Raw genomic sequence first — 11,718 nt, 5'->3', positions numbered from 1 at the left:
CAGGAAATGCAAGGAGGAGAAACATGGAAACTGTTAAATGAAACCTAAAATCTACATCAACAACACCCAATCTACAAGACAAACAACCCATTTTTTTCAACAACAAAGAAACTGCAAGGACAAAATTAGAAAAAGAAGAGAGGAGAGGACCTATAGATTAAAAGATTTAAGACTCATACTTTACACCGTATATGAAAATTAAATAAAAATGGATGAAAGACCTAAACATAAGACCTAAAACTATAATACTCTTAAAAGAAAGCACAGGAGAAAAGTTTCATGACACTGGATTTGGCAATGATTTCTTGAATATGACACTAAAAACACAGGCAACAAAAGTAAAAACAGCCAGACTGGTGGTGGCACAGTGAATAGAGTGTCAACCTGGGAAGCTGATGTCTCAGGTTCCACAAGCTGAGGTTGCCGGCTTGAGCACAGGCTTGTCCAGCTTGAGCATGGGATCATCAGCATGATCCCATGGTCGCTGAATTGAGTCCAAGGTCGCTAGCTTAAGCAAGGGGTCACTGGCTCATCTGGAGCCCCCCAGTTAAGGCATATATGAGAAACAATCAATGAACAATTAAAGTGACACAAGTACAAGTCCCTCCCTCCTTCCTCCCTCTTCCTCTCTCCCTCTATCTTTCTCTCTCACACACACACACACACACAAAAATACATAAATTGGACTACATCAAAATTTAAAACTTCTGTCTATCAAAAGACAATTAAAAAAACACAATAAGACACAATTAACAATAAAAAAGTAACCAATGGAATGGGAGAAAATATTTTCAAATCACATATCTGACAACGGGTTAATATTCAGAATATATAAAGAACTCCTAAAAGTTAACAACAAAAACCAAATGACCTGATTTTATTAAAGGTCAAAGGACTTCAATAGACAATTCTCCAAAGAAGATATACAAATGGCCAACAGGCACATGAAAATATGTTCATCATTAGTCATTAGGTAAATGCACATCAAAACACAAATTATACCCATTAGGATGATTACTATTTAAAAAAACAAAATCAATGCCCTAGCCAGCCATCATCCCATATGCCAAGGCCAAGGTTGCTGGTTTTATCCCTGATCAGGGCACATAACAACAGTCAACCAAAGAATCATAAATAAGTAGAACAAGTTGATGTTTCTCATTCTCTTTCTCTCTCTCAAATCAATAAAAAAAGAATCAAAAACAAAAATAAGTAGGGGCCCTGGCCGGTTGGCTCAGCGGTAGAGCGTCGGCCTGGCGTGCAGGGGACCCGGGTTCGATTCCCGGCCAGGGCACATAGGAGAAGAGCCCATTTGCTTCTCCACCCCCGCCCCCCCTCCTTCCTCTCGGTCTCTCTCTTCCCCTCCCGCAGCCAAGGCTCCATTGGAGCAAAGATGGCCCGGGCACTGGGGATGGCTCCTTGGCCTCTGCCCCAGGCGCTAGAGTGGCTCTGGTCCTGGCAGAGCGACGCCTGGAGGGGCAGAGCATCGCCCCCTGGTGGGCAGAGCGTTGCCCCTGGTGGGCGTGCCGGGTGGATCCCGGTCGGGCGCATGCGGGAGTCTGTCTGACTGTCTCTCCCCGTTTCCAGCTTCAGAAAAATACAAAAAAAAAAAATAATAATAAGTAGGGACATTAGAACACTCATGCACTATTGGTGGCAATGTAAAATGGTGTAACCACTAACGAAAATGGTATGGTGGTTCTTCCAAAAAAAAAATTGAATTACCATATGATCCAGTAATTTCACATCTGGGTATATATTCAATAAATTAAAAGCAAGGTCTCAAAATATATTTGTACACTGATGTTCAGAGAAGTATAATAGCTAAGAGGTAGAAGCAACCCAAGTGTCCATCAATAGATGAATAAACAAAATGTGGTATAAACATAAATAGAATATTATCCAGCCTTAAAAAGGAATGGCATTATAACACATGCTACCACATGGATGAGCATTGATAATATTATGGTAAGTGCAATAAGCCAGTCACAAAAAGACAAAAGACTATATGACTGCACTTATATGAGGTATATAGTGCAGTCAAATTCATAGAGGCAGAAAGTAGAATATTGGTTGCCAAGAGTCTAGGGAGTAGGGGGATGAGGAGTTGTTTAGTGGATATAGAGTTTAGTTTTGCAAGATGAAAAGAGGTCTAGAGATGGATGGTGGTGGTGGTTGTACAACAATGTGAATGTATTTAACACTAATGAACTGTATACTTAACTATGGTAAAGATGGTAAATTTTAAGTTATGTATATTTTACCACAAGTAAAAATAAAAAGTTTTTAATTAAAAATTATTTAAGAAACAGCAACTTGCAATTTATGAATCTTGTCTGAATACTGATTCAAACATACATACTTACAATAACACAAAAATACTGATGAGACAATTCAGGAAATTTCAGTAGCAACTATATGTTTAATGAATTAAATTATTATGGGCCATTTTTGATGTGATATGATGTTGTGGTTGTCTTATTTAAAAAAGAGTTTCTGTCTTTTAGAGATAAATACTATAATATTTATAGATATAATAATTTTATGTTTGGAATTTGCTTCTACATATTTGGGGGGAGTAAATTGGGGTAAAACTACATTGGCTATGAGCTGATAATTATTGAAGTTAGTTGATGGGTACATCAGAGTTCTTTTCCCCCCATCATGCATTTCTTAAAATACCTCTTTGACTTCAAAAAGAATGGTATCTGATATTAGTCTTTATTACTAGATATGCAAATAGGAATGATACTACATTTATCCCAATTTGTTCTCAGCCCACAATGACCTGCTTGTTTTCAACTTTGTCTAGCAAATCTGTTCCCTCTGTCAAGTACCATGGAACTAAATACCATAGTTTGCTCAATTCTAGTTGCGTAGAAGCCAGAATAAATAGTCATATACCACATGGCACCACTAGTCCTTGTATGCAGTCCAGAAATATTATTAGAAAATGGGTAATTAACGCCTGTGTCTGTCTGCTTAAGGATAGGCTGTAAGCCAGTGTCAAAAAAGAAAAAAAAAAGATACATTAGTTATGGCGCTGCAAACAGAACAGCACTGGAGACACTGAAACTGTTTTTTAGATTAAATTTATCCATGAAGGAAACAGGCAATGTTTATACAAAAGGGTAGGAAACTGAATACTAAATACATCATCCAGCTGCTTCAAACCATTGTTCCAAGAGCTAGTTACTGAAAAAACAATTACCTGTTTCCAATCATTTATTTCTAACTATTATATTTGCATTTTAAAGTAGAGCATGATAAAAGATTTTGCTTGAATTTCCCCCAATGAGTTTTAAAGTGTGATCAGCAATATTATAGACAAGTGTATTATGCTTCTATTTTTGTTTTGGAATTAAAGTATTAAATAGTATAAAGGCAAATTTATTTAAACTTTCCTACCAAGGATTAAAGAAACTCTAAAAAAATATATAATTAAACTTTATTTAAAATGTATGTTATCTCCCTTTCTTAAGTTCCTCTTTTATTCTTGCCCTCAGCTTTCACAATAGTAGGAAACTTATTCTTAGAACATATTTTACAATTGTTTGGACTTTCTTCTGAATATGGTAAAACCAGTACCTACATTAAATGTAATGAAAAGATTGTTTAAACATTACCTTCTATTCATAGAGAGATTTTTCAAAATGGGTTAAAAGTCACACAATATATCACAATCAAGTGGAATTTATTCCAGGAGCACAAAGATGGTTCAACATATGTAAAGTGATCAATGTAATATACCACATTAAAAAAAATGACAAAAATATATGGCCCTATCAGTAGATGCAGAAAAGGCATTCAATAAAATACAATATCCATTTATGTTTAAAACACTCAAAAAATGGGTATAAAAGGAAAGTAGCTCAACATAATAAAGGCAATATATGACAAACCATCTGCCAATATAATACTAAATGGTGAATAACAGAAGATTTTTTCTCTAAAATCAAGAACAGACAAGGCTGCTCACTCTCTGCTCTTATTCAACGTAGTACTAGAAGTCTTAGCCACAGCAATCAGGCAAGAGAAACAAATAAAAGGCATACATATCAGGAAAGAAACAAAGGTATCACTTTTTGTAGATGACATGATTCTGTACAGAGAAAACCCCAAAGACTCCACTGAGAAACAGTTAGAAACAATAAACAAATACAGTAAAGTCTCAGGATATAAAATCAATATACCAAAGTCTACAGCTTTTCTATACACCAACAATGAAACTTCAGAAAATGAGCTAAAAAAAAAATTCCTTTTACAATTGAAACAACAAAATACCTAGGAATAAACTTAACAAAGAATGTAAAGTACCTATAACTAAAAACCATAAAGCATTACTGAAAGAAATCAAAGAAGATATAATGAAATGGAAATATATTCCATCTTCATGGATTGGAAGAATCAACATAGTTAAATGGCCATATTACCCAAAGCAATATACAAATTTAATGCAATCCCCATCAAAACCCCAATATCATTTTTTAAAGAAATAGAACAAAAAGTCACCAGATTTGTATGGAACCATCAAAAACTTCAAATAGTCAAAGCAATCCTGAGGAAAAAAGAATGAAACTAGAAGTATCACACTACCTAACTTCAAATTATACTACAGAGCCACAATAATCAAAATAGCATAGTATTGGCAGAAAAACAGACATACAGACCAATGGAACAGAATCAAAGGCCCAAAAAATAAAACCATATATTATATGGACAAACCACCTTTGACAAAAGAGCCATAAACACACAATGGAGAAAAGAAAGCCTCTGCAATAAATGATGCTGGGAAAATTGGAAAGCCACATGCAAAAGAATGAAACTTGACTACACCTTGTCCCCCATGCACAAAAATCAATTCAAAACAAATAAAAAAACCTAAATATAAGATCTGAAACAATAAATTACATAGAAGAAAATATAGATACTAAACTTACAGACTTCACTGTAAAAAACATTTTGTGAATTTGATCCCAAAGGCAAGGGAAGTAAAGACAACAATAAATGAATGGGGCTGTATCAAACTAAACAGCTTCTGCACAGCAAAAGAGACCCACAACAAAACAGATAGGCAGCCAACCAAATGGGAGATGATATTTATAAACAACAGCTCTGATAAGGGGTTAATATTTAAAATATATAAAGAACTTACAAAGCTCAGCAACAAACAAGCAAACGATCCAATTAAAAAAATGGGGAAAGGACCTGAACAGACACTTCTCCCAAAAAGATATACAGATGGCCAACAGATTATATGAAAAGATGCTCATCTTCTCTAGCTATTAGAGAAATGCAAATCGAAACTATAATGAAACACCACTCACTTCACACCTGTTAGATTGGCTGTTATCAACAAGGCAGGTAATGGTAAGTGTTGCAAAGGTTATGGAGAAAAAGGAACCCTCATTCACTGCTTGTAAAAATATAAACTGGTATAGCCATTATGGAAGAAAGTATGGTGGTTCTTCAAAAAATTAAGAATAGAGCCCCCTGGCCTGTTGGTAGAGCATCGGCCCGGCATGTCGGTGTCCCAGGTTCAATTCCCAGTCAGGGCACATGGGAGAAGCACCCATCCACTTCTCTACCCCTCCCCCTCTCACTTCTCTCTCTCTTTCTCCTCCTCCTCCACTGCTGCAGCCAAGGCTTGATTAGGGCAGGTTGGCCAGACACTGAGAATGGCTTCATGGCCTTCACCTCAAGTGCTAAAATGGCTCTGGTTACAACAGAACAAGAACCCCAGATGGGCAGAGCACCGCCCCCTAGTGGACTTGCTGGGTGGGTCTCAGTCAGGGCACATGTGGGAGTATATCTCTGTGTTCCCTCTTCTCACTAAAATGAAAAAAAAAAAATTAAGAATAGAACTACCATATGACCCAGCAATCCCTCTACTGGGTATCTACCCAAAAAACTTTAAAACATTGATAAGCAAAAGACACATGCACCCTCATGTTTATTGCAGCATTATTCACAGTGGCCAAGACATGAAAACAATCAGTTTCCCTCAATAGAGGATTGGATAAAGAAGATGTGGTACATATATACAATGGAATACTACTCAGCCATAAGAAATGATGACATATTGCCATTTATGGCAACATGGATGGACCTGAGAACATTATACTAAGTGAAATAAGTAAATTAGAAAAAACTAAAAGCTATATGATTTCACACATAGGGGGAGTATAAAACTGAGACTTATGAACATAGATAAGAGTGAAGTGGTTACTGGGGGCAGGGGGTTAGAGGAGGAGGGTATCAAAGGGGACAAATACGCAGTGACAGGAAATGTTTTGACTTTGGGTAAGGGACACACAACACAATCAAAAATTCAAATGCTATACAGATATTCACTGGAAACCTATGTACTCTTATTAATCAATATCACCCCATTAAATATAATTAATAAGTAAAATTAAAAAATAAAAAGAACATACATTTTTGAGAGAGAGACAGAGAGAGACAGGAAGGGAGAGAGTGAAGGAGGAGAGAGATGAAAAGCATCAACTTGTATTTGCATCACTTTAGGTGTTCATTGATTGCTTCTCACAAATGCCTTGACCCAGGGACTTCAGCTGAGCTAGTGACCCCTTGCTCAAGCCAGTGACCTTGGGCTTCAATCCAGCGACATTTGGGCTCAAGGCAGTGGCCTCAGGATTTTAAATGGGGAACCTCAGTATCCTAGGTAGATGTTTTAGCCACTGTGCCCCCATCAGTCAGGTGCTTGAGAATTTAATACTCTAATGTTTCTACTTTTGTGTTTATGTGGGAAAAATTTTATAATAAAAAGCGAAAGATGCATGTGATCTTTAAAAATAAAAAGGTAATGAGCCCTGGCCGGTTGGCTCAGTGGTAGAGCATCGGCCTGGCGTGCAGAAGTCCCGGGTTTGATTCCCGGCCAGGGCACACAGGAGAAGCGCCCATCTGCTTCTCTACCCCTCCCCCTCTCCTTCCTCTCTGTCTCTCTCTTCCCCTCCCGCAGCGAGGCTCCATTGGAGCAAAGATGGCCCGGGCGCTGGGGATGGCTTCTTGGCCTCTGCCCCAGGCGCTGGAGTGGCTCTGGTCGCAACAGAGCGACGCCCCAGAGGGGCAGAGCATTGCTCCCTGGTAGGCAGAGCGTCGCCCCCTGGTGGGCCTGCCGGGTGGATCCCGGTCGGGCACATGCGGGAGTCTGTCAGACTGTCTCTCCCCGTTTCCAGCTTCAGAAAAATACAAAAAATAAAAAATAAATAAAAAAATAAAAGGTAATGGACAAATGTGTCTCCTGTGTTTCTAGTAGGGGACCTAGTCTTTGCCGAGAGATTGGGATTTTTAACAATGATTGAAAGAAGTCCATGGCTTCTGTCTGGGTAAGATATGACTCAAGGAAGGGACCTTCCATTTTTCTGGCTAAGGATTGATTTTTGTGAGATAACAGGTCAACAAGTCTTGTCTTAAGCTCATTGTTTTAAGTGAACTGTTTTTTTGTTTGTTTGTTTGTTTTTGCATTTTTCTGAAGCTGGAAACAGGGAAAGATAGTCAGACAGACTCCCGCATGCGCCCGACCGGGATCCACCCGGCACGCCCACCAGGGGGCGATGCTCTGCCCATCCTGGGCGTCGCCATGTTGCGACCAGAGCCACTCTAGCGCCTGAGGCAGAGGCCAAGGAGCCATCCCCAGCGCCCGGGCCATCTTTGCTCCAATGGAGCCTTGGCTGCGGGAGAGGAAGAGAGAGACAGAGAGGAAGGCGCGGCAGAGGGGTGGAGAAGCAAATGGGCGCTTCTCCTGTGTGCCCTGGCCGGGAATCGAACCCGGGTCCTCCGCACGCTAGGCCGACGCTCTACCGCTGAGCCAACCGGCCAGGGCTAAGTGAACTGTTTTGACAGAGTCATCAATGCTGAAACAACGCTGTTTCTACCAATTACCATGAGGTTGTTTTTGTGTGTGGAGTTTTTTGTTGTTGTTGTGTTGTTTAGGGTTTTGTTTTTTTTTTTTAGTCTGAACTCCTTCCTTCTATCTGTGACTTTTCTGTTCTGGTTTAAATTCTCCTTACCAACAATGCCTTGTGTGTGTGGTTCTGTGATCAACCAGAGCTAGCCTTCGTCATGGCTGTTGTCGTGGTCCTCATCTTTGGCCAAACCCCCTCTACCTAAAATTGACCTTTACCAGACTTGTTTAATTTGGCACAGTCCTTTACAGGAGCCACATGAATTTTTAACTTGAAAATTTCAGTTTTTATGTATAGTTGGTTTCTTAAAAGTTGATTACTCTGTTTTCTATTTTTATTATTTCTGACCAGAATTTGATGTGGAATGCCCTGTTCTTAAAAGAATCATATTAACTATCTTCCTGACCATGATCTTCTAATGTTTGGGGAGAATGAGTCAGGTATGCAAGATTCACAACCTTCCTTCTGGGCTCCAAACTGGGCTGACATATTATAAAACTGACACTATGTCATTATCAAACATCCTATCAAACTCTGCCAAACAAGTTTTAGTTATTTACATATTATAAAAAGAGACCTATAAAACAGCTTTATTAGGCAACATCTTTTCTTTTTCTGGAAGCTATGAGACTTCTAAAGAGAGTGAAACATTATTCTTTCAACCTCTACTCCCAGGCTACTAGTAATTTCAAATCCTTTAGGGAACAGTTTAGTTCTGCATTCTGCATTCCTAGGTGTGCACTGACTGTTACTTATTGATTATGAGGGAGTTGGAGTTTCTGGGTCAACTAGTAGAAAATATTTTACTATAGAGACAATGTAGACTAAAAAAAAAAATCACAATTAGGATGTCATATTTGAAGTGAGTATCTGATATACTAAACACTTGATAAAATTACTTATTGGAATGAATCAATGTGAAGAGACTAAAATTTCTAGTCAGGGGTCTCTTTCTCATTCACATCCATCCAAACATCAAACCATGCAGATTTCTGATCAAGCAAGACATTTCTCAAAAAGTTGTTCCGAAAGGACTTCTACTTAAGAATCAGTCTGAATTTCAACACACTCTTTGCCTCTTTTACTCTCCAATGTGATTCAGCATGATCACAATCACGGGTATATTAGAGGTAATTTGAACTGTAGACATTAAAATAAGAAAATAAATTATGGCTACTGAAGATACAATGTCCAGTTCACTTTCTTAACATGGTAACACAATTAATATCAAATTTGCGGTATATATAACTTGCATTCCCATGGCCTAAGTAACTTGTGTTCCAAACCCTAAGTAAAATTCTGTAACTAAAAGGAAAGAAAAACACAGAAAGGGAGGTTTGGCTTAGTTTGACACTAGCCACTGAACTCTATACAATAATGTCATTTTTTTTTAGAAGACTATATAGAACCATGTTAAATATACTTAACAAAATTAATTCAACAAATGTTTATTGAGTATGTACTATGTGCTAGGTGCTATTCTAAGTAGTGGGGATATTGCAGGAACAAAAAAAAAAAGTGTCTGTTCTCAGGGAACTTACATTTTACTTGGAAAACAAATAATAAAGTGTGAAACAAATATAGGTCAGGTGATAAGAACCATGAAGAAAATAAGGCATTGTGGTAGGTAATAGCCAGAAGACCCTTAAGGGGACAGAATGGAAAACTCTTAGATCTTACTGGAGTGCAGGCATAGACAGGAGATTGTCAAATCCACAAAGACACCCAGGCTTGTTGATCCGTCTCAATGTGTGAAGAATAATGATAAGATAGTACAGTTTGTTTCTGGTTGTTGAATGGCTAGGTGTTGGGAAGCAAGACAGTGCTCAGTTCTGTGATCCTCTAACCTGGTGAATATCTCACTTCTTGTGGGCTGAAGAGACCACCAATCATGAGCAAACGTTATGAGGAAATAAGGGAGGCTGTGGGAAAAGTGTCCCCAGTCACTTTGTTTATTCTTTGCATTGCTTACTAACTCTTTTAGGACTCTTGAGCCAAGTTCTAGCCATCATTTTTGCCCATTTTGAACTTGAAGCAGTCTTCATGGTTTTGCCTGGGTAGGGCTAGGTAAAAATACAATACAGGCCCTGGCCAGGTTAGAGCACTGTCCTGATACCCCAAGGTTACAGGCTCGATCCCCAGTCAGAGCACATACAAGAATCAACCAATGGATGCATAAGTAAGTGAAACAACAAATCAATGGTTCTCTCTTGCTTCCCCTTTCCTCTCTCTTTAAAATCAATCAATAAATTAATTAATTTAAAAAATACAAAGGCTCTGAGTGGAAGTAGATGTGAGGTTCTCAGAGGCCAGATTACTTGTGGCCTTACAGTCAGTCCATTGTAAGAACTTTGACTTTTATTCTGAATAAAGATGTTGAGATTTGAGCAGAGGAGTGATATTATGTCTCTTGAGATTTAGAAACAATCACTCTATCTGCTCTGTTTATATTAGGTTCAAAGGGCTAAATACAGGAGCAGGAAGACCAGTTAGGAGGCTATTACTAATCCAAGCAAGAGATGATAGCACCCTTGCCTGGCCTGTGGTGGCACTGCAGATAAAGCATCAACCTGGAACACTGAGGTTGCTGGTTTGAAACCCTAGGCTTGCCCGGTCAAGGCACATATGGGAGTTGATGCTTCCTGCTCCTCTCTTCCTCCTCTCTTCTCTCATAAAAATGAATAAAATCTAAAAGAGAGAGAAAGAGAGAGAGATGATAGCACTCTTGACTATTTTGTTAGCAATAGAGAGAAGTCACTGAATTCCTGGTCATTTGTATATATTTTGGGTGCATAGATTTGCTGATGGATTAGATGTGAGGTTTATGAAAAAGAGGAATTAAAAACAACTCCACATTTTCAGCCTGAGAAACTGGGAGGTCAAAAAGAATGAAAGCAAATGTGAAGGCTAGGTTTGAGGAGAAAATCAAGTTTTTCTTTGAATATGTTAAATCTGACCTGCTGGGGATTTGAGAAGAGAGCTGCCTGTACCTTTTGGGGGAATTTAAGTGAGAAGGCATCCAAACTACAAAGTCATTTTGAAGGGATAGGTTATATATCTAGCTTGGACTTTAATTTCAAAACAATGAGAGATTAAAACTTACAAGTTGTTTTTAAAGCTGTGACTATAATCATACTGGGATTGCTATACTTTCATGTTACCCACTCCTCCCATCATAAAGATATGAGGTTTACAGTAAAAATGCTATCACAATTAAGTCACTAAACAAAGATTTTTAAATATGAGCTGTCCACACATAAATGTGCATAGCAACTTTATTTATAGTAGCCAAATATTGGAAACAACCAACATATCCATATTCAGGAGAAATGATAAACAAATTGCGGAATGTTAAAAATAAAAGTGAAATACTACTCAGCAATAGCAAAGAAAGGACCACTGATTCATGCAACAACATGGAAGGATGTCAGAAATGTGGAGAGAAAAAGCCAGACTAAAATATTACACACTGTATGGTTCCATTCAAATAAAGTTCAAGAACAACCAAAAACTAATCTATGGTCATAGAAACCAGAAAGGAGTTGCAACAGAAGGAGGAGGGTTGGAAAGGGCACAAAGACCCCTTCTGGGCTGAGGAAAATGTTCCAGTGACTGTTACACATGGATTCATAAAATTGTCAAATTTCATTGAATTGAATACTTACATGCATCTTGTTGCATGTAAATTCTATCTAAAACACAGAACAAAACATGAGCCAACTACCAAAAGGATTATATACAGAAAAATCTTTGCTAAAAGGAATCTACACAAATTTTAGCTCCAAGTTCC

This window comes from Saccopteryx bilineata, chromosome 6, assembly GCF_036850765.1.
Source record: "Saccopteryx bilineata isolate mSacBil1 chromosome 6, mSacBil1_pri_phased_curated, whole genome shotgun sequence".
In the NCBI taxonomy this organism is placed as follows: Eukaryota; Metazoa; Chordata; class Mammalia; order Chiroptera; family Emballonuridae; genus Saccopteryx; species Saccopteryx bilineata.
Note: the sequence above shows the minus strand (reverse complement) of the source record.